At 35.9% G+C, this 10,632-nt stretch overlaps 3 non-coding genes across 3 annotated transcripts; all 3 read left to right on the top strand.

The window, feature by feature from the left end:
* The first annotated feature begins 2,104 nt into the window (after positions 1-2,104).
* On the top strand, positions 2,105-2,226 carry TRNAL-CAA. The gene is made up of 2 exons: positions 2,105-2,142; positions 2,181-2,226. It is a non-coding gene; the product is annotated as a tRNA-Leu (tRNA).
* A 569-nt stretch (positions 2,227-2,795) lies between these two features.
* On the top strand, positions 2,796-2,918 carry TRNAL-CAA. The gene is made up of 2 exons: positions 2,796-2,833; positions 2,873-2,918. It is a non-coding gene; the product is annotated as a tRNA-Leu (tRNA).
* A 568-nt stretch (positions 2,919-3,486) lies between these two features.
* TRNAL-CAA lies at positions 3,487-3,608 on the top strand. Its single transcript has 2 exons — positions 3,487-3,524; positions 3,563-3,608. It is a non-coding gene; the product is annotated as a tRNA-Leu (tRNA).
* Positions 3,609-10,632: the final 7,024 nt, after the last annotated feature.

The following is a 10,632-nucleotide window of genomic DNA, read 5'->3' on the forward strand; positions in this document are numbered from 1 at the left end:
AAAAATTAATTTTTAAAGAATCTAATGACCACCCAAGTGTCTATTTGTATGAATAAAAATTATGTGCCAAAGGATTCTGGAAGAAATTGTGTAATTGCTGAGAAATAAGCAAAATATAAGCGCGGATTCGGCCACTTCCGTCGGGTCTTTATTCCAGCAATAATAATACATTGTCCCACGTGTGCCTATCTGTGTTGGCGATCTACAGTGTGATCGTTTTTCAGCTTAGATTTTATGATTTCACAAAGTTCAGTTTATGTAACTGTACCAGATCTAGATCCTCGATGATATAGTAATACTTAACCTTCGTTTTACAGACTTTCTTACGAAATCAGTGTTTTACTGCAACTATACTTTTAATGTTCTAGTTTTTCAAAGCAGTTGTGCACAACAAAAGATCAGCTGATCTCAGTCCAGGGAATGGAGAGTTAGATATGACCATTCCGTTGGTCATATCGGTATATGGTAGATTGTAGAAAATTGTCTTGAACCTCATGCTCTTTTTTTTTGTTTCGATATTTTATCAAATTTAATTGTTGCAGGGGGTAGGCTTTTTTCAATAGTAACGTGTCACCTCCATAAATGTCTTAATAATAAACAATAACGTCATGACATTCTACTTTAATGTAGATGTTTAATGCTTTAGAACTACGTCTCTAAGCGCTTTACTTTTTTTCTGTTTAAGTTGATTTGCAATTGGATTTTGGCATGCAACAAGAACTCAAAATAGATGGAATGCATCGGCGCGTAGCGCAATGCAGGTATACCAAGAAGTTTCTATGACTGGAGTCCCAACAGGCAACAAATTTATTCAAGCAGCTGTTCATTCCTAAAGAAGCACAAAAAGAACGGCAGTAAAGACTTTTTTGATGTCCGCCTTCGAAGCCGCCGGTTTCAGCGAAGAAATCAGAAGAGTGAAATTTTACGAATATCCAATTGTGTAAATTTTCCATCTTTCATATTAATAAAGAAACTGAAATTTTGAATGCATGACAAGACACTAATAACCTATCACTATTGCGCCGAGATATTTGCCCAGATAATATCAATGAACCTTTAATTAATTGCAGCGAATGAAAATTTCAAATTTTGTCGGTGGAATATTGTTATTCAATATTGTATATGCCAGATGAGTGCCCGCATAATGCCCAGTCAAGTAAATTAGAGTCATATTTCAGGACATATTGCAGAGTTTATTTTCGCATGCCTCCGAATTATGTACAACACAGAACCAGACCAAGATGCGGCGAAAAGGTAATTGTCATCACAATAGCGTATTCCCTTTAAAGGACAAGTCCACCCCAACAAAAATTTGATTTGACTAAAAAGAGAAAAATTCAACAAGCATAACACTGAAAATTTCATCAAAATCGCATGTAAAATAAGAAAGTTATGGCATTTAAAGTTTTGCTTCATTTCACAAAACAGTTATATGCACATCTCGGTCGGTACTCACACACACACTATTTCTTTTGTATTTCATTATATGAAATATGAAATATTTTTATTTTCTCGTCATTGTCATGTGAAAATGAAGTTTCATTCCTCCCTAAACACGTGGAATTCCATTATTTAACATATTGTGCTTCAGGCAAGGGGTCCTAATCGTCAAATTCGTAAAAATTGAAATATTGTATAATTCAAACAATAAAAAACAAAAGAAATAGTGAGTGAGTGACATCATCGACTCTCTCATTTGGATGTTACTGGCTCGTTCATATAACTAGTTTGTTAAAAATAAGCGAAACTTTGGAATGTCATAATATCTTATTTTACATCCGATTTTGATGAAATTTTCAGCTTTGTGATTGTCTGATTTACTCTATTGATTCAAATCAACATTTTTCTGAGGTGGACTTGACCTTTAAATATGACCTACATAGGGACTACGCGAGTCATGCGGAATCATTTTGTCTACAACAATTGCAAAGATGTTGAGCAAAGTGCATGCCTGACATACTTCCTGCTGGCGGCTTTGAACCTTGTTCAAAGGGATTTTGTTTGCTGTTACTCATTTGAAATTCAATAAACTATAGGCCTATGGCCTAACGTCCATGTCATGCAGATGTGATTACATATATAGAACTATTATATCGTTCAAGTTGTCAGGATGGCCGAGCGGTCTAAGGCGCCAGACTCAAGGTTTGAATCCTTATCTCGTTCACATGAGATCTAGAGTGTTCTGGTCTCCGAATGGAGGCGTGGGTTCGAATCCCACTTCTGACAAGATTTTTTTTGTAGGGAGGCGGAGTTTTCCATTATATTTTGTTGTCCCGTGTCACACTATATTCATTTTGTTTGTGGCAGGTCAGCTGAAAAGGAAGACGAAATATTTTACTTTAGCTCTTTTTGTCAACTTAATATTCTAGAAAATTTTTTTTTTCTTTTAGGTTATGAAAATTCTTATTTCACCACTTCAAGATATGATGACAAATATGAATTCGTTTCTTTTGTACTGAAAATTGAAAATTTCTCTTTTTTTCTCGTATTTTAAGGAGGGGTGGGGGGGGGGCATTGCCGGCGGAAGCCAAAAATTTTAGGAGGGGACAACAAAATTTTTTTGACAAGCAAAAAAAAAAAGGTTCTCAACCCAAAAATGTTAGGTAGGAAAATAAATTGACAAGCAAAAAAAAAAAAAAAAAAAGGTCATCAACAACAAATTTAGGGGGGGGGGGACCGTCCCCCCTCCTCAATTTTAGGGGGGACACGTCCCCCCTGTCCCCCCCGCTTCCGCCGCCTATGGTGGGGGTCAATCAATAAAGTTGAATCTGAATCTGTCCCATAGCCGGTGTGATGTCAGGATGGCCGAGCGGTCTAAGGCGCCAGACTCAAGGTTGAATCCTTATCTCGTTCACATGAGATCTATAGAGTGTTCTGGTCTCCGAATGGAGGCGTGGGTTCGAATCCCACTTCTGACAAGATTTTTTTTTGTAGGCGGAGTTTTCCATTATATTTTGTTGTCCCGTGTCACACTATATTCATTTTGTTTGTGGCAGGTCAGCTGAAAAGGAAGACGAAATATTACTTTAGCTCTTTTTGTCAACTTAATATTCTAGAAAAAGTTTTTTTTTTCTTTTAGGTTATGAAAATTCTTATTTCACCACTTCAAGATATGATGACAAATATGAATTCGTTTCTTTTGTACTGAAAATTGAAAATTTTCTCTTTTTTCTCGTATTTTAAGGGAGGGGTGGGGGGCATTGCCGGCGGAAGCCAAAAATTTTAGGAGGGGACAAACAAAATTTTTTTTTGACAAGCAAAAAAAAAAGGTTCTCAACCCAAAAATTTAGGTAGGAAAATAAATTGACAAGCAAAAAAAAAAAAAAAAAAAAAAGGTCATCAACAACAAATTTAGGGGGGGGACCGTCCCCCTCCTCAAATTTAGGGGGGACACGTCCCCCCTGTCCCCCGCTTCCGCCGCCTATGGTGGGGGGGGGGGTCAATCAATAAAGTTGAATCTGAATCTGTGCCCATAGCCGGTGTGATGTCAGGATGGCCGAGCGGTCTAAGGCGCCAGACTCAAGGTTTGAATCCTTATCTCGTTCACATGAGATCTAGAGTGTTCTGGTCTCCGAATGGAGGCGTGGGTTCGAATCCCACTTCTGACAATTTTTGTTTTGCATTAGCATAACTACTTTTTCATTACTTTTTTTATTAGTTCAATTAGCCATATATAAATCTTGTTTGAACTACCAAATGAATGAAGAATATATCATGAATAGAAAAATATACACGTTTAGTGCCGAAAAGATAATGAATATCAAATCGATATCTTATTTGATTTCAGTGTAGAAGCAAGTGTTGCTATATATAGTTTCAAATTAAATAAGCAAGCATTTAATAGGAAGGGGAAATTATCTTAATTTTTATTCCTATTACGACTTATATTTTGCCATGACTCTGTTTGGGTCTGTGGTAAATAAAGCTTTGAATCGAAGCTCAGCCCCGTTAAGAGTTTTGCAAAGTTACACATTTTTTTTTCTTTTCTCCCCACCCCCTTCGTTTAAACGGTCCATCTCTGGTTTATCCATCAGAAATTGGTCAATAATGCACGCATGGGCAATATTAACTTACAGTCATCTATACTCTTTGGCATACAGAAGGTCACTTTAAATTATTTATTTCTACCTCCATAATTTTACAAAGAACACGCTTTCCTTTTGGTTGTAATTTAAGTCGCAATATGACATCATTAGTCGGCCAACAGGCCAAGGCTAATACAAAAACACATTTGGCGGATATGTTATGATTTTGAATGATACCTTGTTGGGGCTTCTTTCATCATATTTATGTCCGCTACAAAATAAGGTATGAAGATAAATTTGTTTTAACGGAAACACATGATCCCACTGTCCCTTGTACAGGGCTGACCGGATTCAGGTGCTAGCTGGAATTCTTTCACACAAAGTTTGATTCAGCACAAAGCCCAACAACTCTTTCACTGCGCTATATAATTATGATAAAAGCGTCATAATTGAAAATGCAAATTCGAAAACTATACGTGCACCGTCATACTGTATATGAAACGGTTAAATATACAGATGCAGGAGTTGGAGCAAGACACCAGGGGCGGATCCAGCTTTCGCCAATAGGGGGGGGGCGAAAATATTTTCATCCACATTTTTCTCGATTGGCCGCTATAATCTGATTTTTTTGCTGGTTTTTCTGGGGGTAGTCCTAATTAAAGACTAAAGTTTTAAGTGTATGTTGTTTTGTTGTTATAAACAAGATAAGTTTCTCATGTGGTCTTAATATATAATGCGAGCGCGAAACGCGAGCTCAAATTCTTTGATATTTTTTTCCTTAGACCTGAAGATACTGAGGAGATATTTATGATTATGAAAAGAGATAGGTATCCAGCTAAACAATGCGAGCGCGAAGCGCGAGCCGAAATTTTACTATAACAACGTGAAAAGGGACTCAATTAGGACTGTTTTTAGTGATTAATGAAGAGGATACAAGTATCACCAATTAAATAATGAGAGTGTGAATCACGAGCTCAATATATTATGACATTCCCACCTGAAAACTGGACAGTCTAAGTGCGTTTTTATTCAAATAAAGAACAAGCTGTGTGTCTCAAACTATTAAATGCGAGCGCGATTTTTTGATATACTGACATGATAAAGGAGCATTTTGACAAATTTTTGTAAGAATTTCCAAAGAGGATAGGTACCTCGCAAATAAAACAAAATGTTGATACATATAAACAATTTGTGTAAATCAAACAAAATAATGAAAGCTTGATGTGCGAGCTTAGATATTGTGTGAAAATCGATTTCAGAATTGGATATATAAGTGCCATTTAATCCTCTTGAATGGGATTCATTAAACAGGCAATGCGAGCGCGAAGCGCGAGCGAAAATTTTGATATAAAGTATATTTTCCAATTCTTCCCCTCACCTCTTTCTTGTTTCCTTTCGGGGTCGGGCCGGTCGTTACGAGGTTGTAAATTACACATCATGGGTATGATCTCTTTCTTACTATTCTTTCTGTTTTTCATAGATTCTATCAAGTTAAAGAGTACACTTTTTTCTGCAGGTTGTCAAAAAATAGGGGGGGGGGGCGGGGCCGGCTCGGCCCCCTCTGGATCAGCGCCTGGACACTACACTATATTATATAATTTTTTTTCTTTCACTTTAATTACACATTAGATATTGAAAATTAAACAATGTTGCTTAAGATTTAAACAGTTGTTTAAACTGATTAAACAATTACTGTAAGGTTCATATAGTAAACAGCGTTGTATAATGAGCCACATTACACATTTTTACAGGGAATTAACTCCCACTCCCCTGCATTATGCCATTAATTATATATATTTTGAAAATGTGTAAAAAAGTAATTTCAGTGCCAATTCATGTCAAAAATGAAGAAAACATTAACACATTCTTGAGTAGTTCGCATTCATGTTGTAAAATGTGCATTTTGTATATGAAACATAACACACGCAGACTACAGGCCAATAGACCATGCAGACACGGACATGTTTGCAGCAACAAGTATAATGTTTAACATAAGGTGCATTATTTTGTAAGAGGAGGGTATGTAGCCACAATGAGAAATATAATTACTGCGTGTCAGCAATTATTTTCATAGTGCCCATTTCATTTCATCCATCACGATTTGCTTTCTGGCATATCCACTGCAAAATTTACAGTGATTAAAAATCATAAATATCATACAAAAATCTTCACCTTAATTTTATGAATAAAAGGACACATCATTATGCCTGTATGGTGTAAGCTATAGCCTCTTTTATAATCACAGGCCATCGAAACTCATTTACTCGGTCATACTTTCTTATTTGTACAAGATCATGTCAAAAGAATATCTCGCTTTGAGATCTGACAATTAAGGTTATCGTGCGCTATCTTTGCAATTCGAAATTTCCAGAAAATTAAACCCTCTTCCCGCGAAAATGTTAAACTAGCCGCAAGAGATCACCCCTCCCGCTGAGTTTTGACGTATGCGGACTCGCAGAGTGCTTCAAGCCGAGGCCGTCCCGCTACCTGCCTGTTCAGGATAGGCCTCTTTCCTGCTAAACTGCGAAACTTCAAGCGTGTTCTTTACCCACTCTCCTCCCTTCAAATTTCCGCGATGAATTTTTTTCTTCTTTTTTCCCCTCCTCCTCAGAAAAAAAGGAACAAATTTGTATGGGATTGTATCCAATGACAAATAAATATGCCTTGATACATATTTGCTTCAGACTGTTCATGTTTATGCCAAGTTTTAGAAATTAATTAAATTATTTTGTGAAAGATTATAGACTTCGAAAAGCTGAACTGTCAATCCAAATCAAACCCCACTCAACAATCTATATTTACTGAAACTTCGAAAGCGAGACATGAACATCAGATAAACTCAGTTAACACTATCAAATTAAAAGTGTAATTATAATAACACTATGAGTGAGAAAGTTTTGCATTTACTAAACAAAAAATATACATTACGGTCTACATGAAAATCAACTTTCTCGTTTTTTTATCCCTTGGAATGACTCCAATCCCCCCCCCAAAAAAAAAAAAAAATAAATAAAATGCATATTTTCTCGCAATTCTTGTGAACTTGTAGAGTTGCAACGAATATAAAATTTCAGCTTCTTATATTATTGCAGTTTGGGAATAGAATTAAAGATAAGGCCTATCAATTCCACCCATATTTCTTTATATAGGCCTATTTTTATTTTTTAAAGAAAATCCTAACATTATTGCCATATTCTACAATCCGAATGATTTTAATTTTTTTCATAACAACTTAACTTAGTCCATTCCAATGGATTCCCCTTTTAAATAATTTTTAAAAACTCTTGAAAATAATTTTCAACAACAATTACTCTATAAATTCGGTGCGTGTGTAGCTTCTATATCCTTTCGCGCTGTTATCCTGAGGTTTAGGAAACGGCAGGAGACCATGCAAGAGATGCATGCATGCAACAAAAATGATTTAATTCACTCTGTAATATATTTTATACTCCTTTGAAAAATCTTAGTAAATTTCTTAATCTCCATGGACTAATGAATGAATAAGATGAATAAAAAAAGAAAGAAAAAAAGAAAGAAAGAAATGAAAAAATAAATGAATAACTAAAGAATTAAATGAATATGCAAATGAATAACTGAATATAAAAATAAATAAAGAAAGACCTAAAAAGAATAATTGACAAGTAAATGGTAGTATATAATAGATATTACAAATAAATGATTGAATGAGCTATACTGGACATGCTGGATAAGTGCCTTAACAAAATGAGTAAGTAATCTTCCTTTTATCTTTCCATTTTCTTTATTTTTCTCCTCACTTTGGGCTCTTTTGCATCCCCTCATGGAAATCTAGTAATTTAAATAGACCTGCACGCAGTCAATGAAATGATATAATGTTTAAAAGTTGTAATGGGTACACAGCAAAAACTGTGGTGTTAACCGGTGAACATAGAGGACCACACCAGATATTTTACGCCGGTGTTAAATTGGTGGTGTTAGTTTTACACCTATAGGTGTTATTACAACACATTTGGCTGTTAAATTTGCACTCTCTGGTGTTATATTCAATCTTTAGGGTGTAATTTTAACACCTCAGTGTGGTCCTCTATTAACACCAATTGGTGTCAGTTTTAACACCACAGTTTTTACAGTGTACCGACATTCTATCTTTCAGCATGTTTATAAGACATTGTCCCATTGTCAGTGACTAAATGAGGCAAACAAAGGAGGGGGCTGAGTTTTGCACATGCTTCAGGAGAGATTTCGAGCGAGAAAAGCGAGCGAGCTTTAAAAAACTTGATTTTAGACTGATAACAAATTTTCAAATAAATCTGGTATTTTTCACAGATCATATCGGCGATATAACCAATTCAAATCATGATGTCGAAAATGTTAAAAAATGTTTTACTTCCCCTTCCACCAAAGATATTAATTACATTATTTTCCCCTAATTTGTTTTTATGTAACCGGGTCCATTAAAAGGTATGATAACAAAGGTAAAAGAAGGTGACATATCATTGATCACCACACTGTAAAAACTGTGGTGTTAAAACTGACACCAATTGGTGTTAATAGAGGACCACACCCTGAGGTGTTAAAATAACACCCTAGAGATTGAACATAACACCAAAGAGTGTAAATGTAACAACCATAGGTGTTGTAATAACATCTATAGGTGTAAAACTAACACCACCAATTTAACACCGGTGTAAAAAAACTGGTGTGGTCCTCTATGTACACCGGTTAACACCACAGTTTTTGCTGTGCATCATTTTCTTGTAACCTGAATCCGCTTTTTGTGGTCGAAAACGAGCTCAAAGTTTCAATCCTATTTAAAAATTAATGTACGAGGATGCTAATAACACACAGATGCGCCCAATTGTTGATCAATATTAATTGTGAAGCCTGGGGCATTTGCACCTTTGCGCTCCCAAACATTATTACCCAAGAAGATGTTGACCTTTTTTTATTCTTTTTTTTCAAATAGGGTAAAACCCCGAAGTGTGAATTCGAGAAACCTGCTTTAATCCAGGGAGGGAATTGGGAATTGATTACTACAAGAATCTGTCCTTTTCGCAGCGGTTTCACTTAGTTTTGTGGGGAAGATAAGAGCGCAAAGTCGGATTTCTTCGATGAGTCTCTCGTTGTGATAGTGTCCATTGCGCGCATTGACTCGGTCGGGCCGAACAGGTCCCGAGAGACTTCGGTAGTTCGTCGCTTATTCATCGATTCATTTCCGATCCGATCAAAACTTTCTGCCCGAAGCGAGGAGACGCAAGCGAGTATTGTCGTGTTGATAAGCTAATCTTCTATATTAATTTCTCCCCTTTTTTGTCATGATCGAAGTTTTTGTTGTTTTCGGTTTGATGTTTAGAATGGAAGCCCGAAAGCTGGGCAGGAGATCTCTTATTTCTGCCGCTTCCCGGGACCCTGACTCTCATGCACGAAGAATGTGAGTTAGTTGAGAGTTGTGAGATGAGCACTGATGAATGCGGATGGGGTGTTTGAGTTCAATGGACCCCCCCCCCCCTAAAAAAAAAAAAAAGAAAGAAGAAAGAAAGAAAGAAAGAAAGTATAGATAGATAGATGGATGGATGGATGGATGGATGGATGGATGGATGGATGGACGGACGGACGGATGAAAGAAAGAAAGAAAGAAAGAAAGAAAAATACCATGACCAAGAAAAATGATAAATAAAAAAAAAACGAGGAAAGGAAAAATAAATAGCAAATATTAAGAAACATTGTGATATTTCTGAATAAATAAGTCAAAATCTATCACAACTGTGATTTTTTTTTCTTTTTAAAACGGTCAAAATTTTCGCTCGTTCGCGACACTTTTTTTAAAGATTTTGCCCCCCCCCCCGCACAATGCTGTGCCCCTCGATATTGTTTGTTTACTTACTATCATGGACCTATTATGCTTACTATATACGCCTCTGGAAATGAGAGAGAAACCCTTAGCTTCTCCAGTTACAATTTTGACTCGAGTTGATGCCTATTTTAACCCTTTTTTGTGACTATTTCTTAAATCAAATTATGAAAGTGTAAGAACGGGTTAGTATAGATAAATAGATATTAAAGATTAAAAAAAATAAGTAGATTAGCATGGATAGCGCGTTCAATAAAATATTCATGAAAAAATATTAGCATTTTCAATTTCCTAAGAAAGAGCAATCAAAGTTCAAAACTCATTTCGCCAGCACTCAATTTGGGACAAAACTGCCTTTTTTTCCTTTTCGATAATCTACCATTTATGGAGTGCTATCTTAAAAACAGTTTAGACTGATTAAAATTCAACGAAATTCGATATATCGAACAAAACGCTGCACTGAAAAGATTACAAAAAATGCAATGTTTCTCTCGATTCGCCATTATCGTTATTCTCAAAATGCTAATATTAATTTTTTTACCTCTTCCGCCATTTCCATGCGATCTTATTTGCTAATGACTAATAGGAAATTATTTCGCTGATATTGCGATATTTAAGTCCACTTACAAAACAAAAATAACGAATGAATAAAGAAATGATATATAATAGAGAAAGAAATAAGTAACACGTATCGGAACTGCCATGATGTCACATGTTCGAATCTCCATTCTTCGTTAAAAATCACTTTCTTGTTAGGGGGGGGGGGTAGGAATCTGG

Source organism: Lytechinus variegatus, chromosome 11 (assembly GCF_018143015.1).
Source record: "Lytechinus variegatus isolate NC3 chromosome 11, Lvar_3.0, whole genome shotgun sequence".
Taxonomy (NCBI): Eukaryota; Metazoa; Echinodermata; class Echinoidea; order Temnopleuroida; family Toxopneustidae; genus Lytechinus; species Lytechinus variegatus.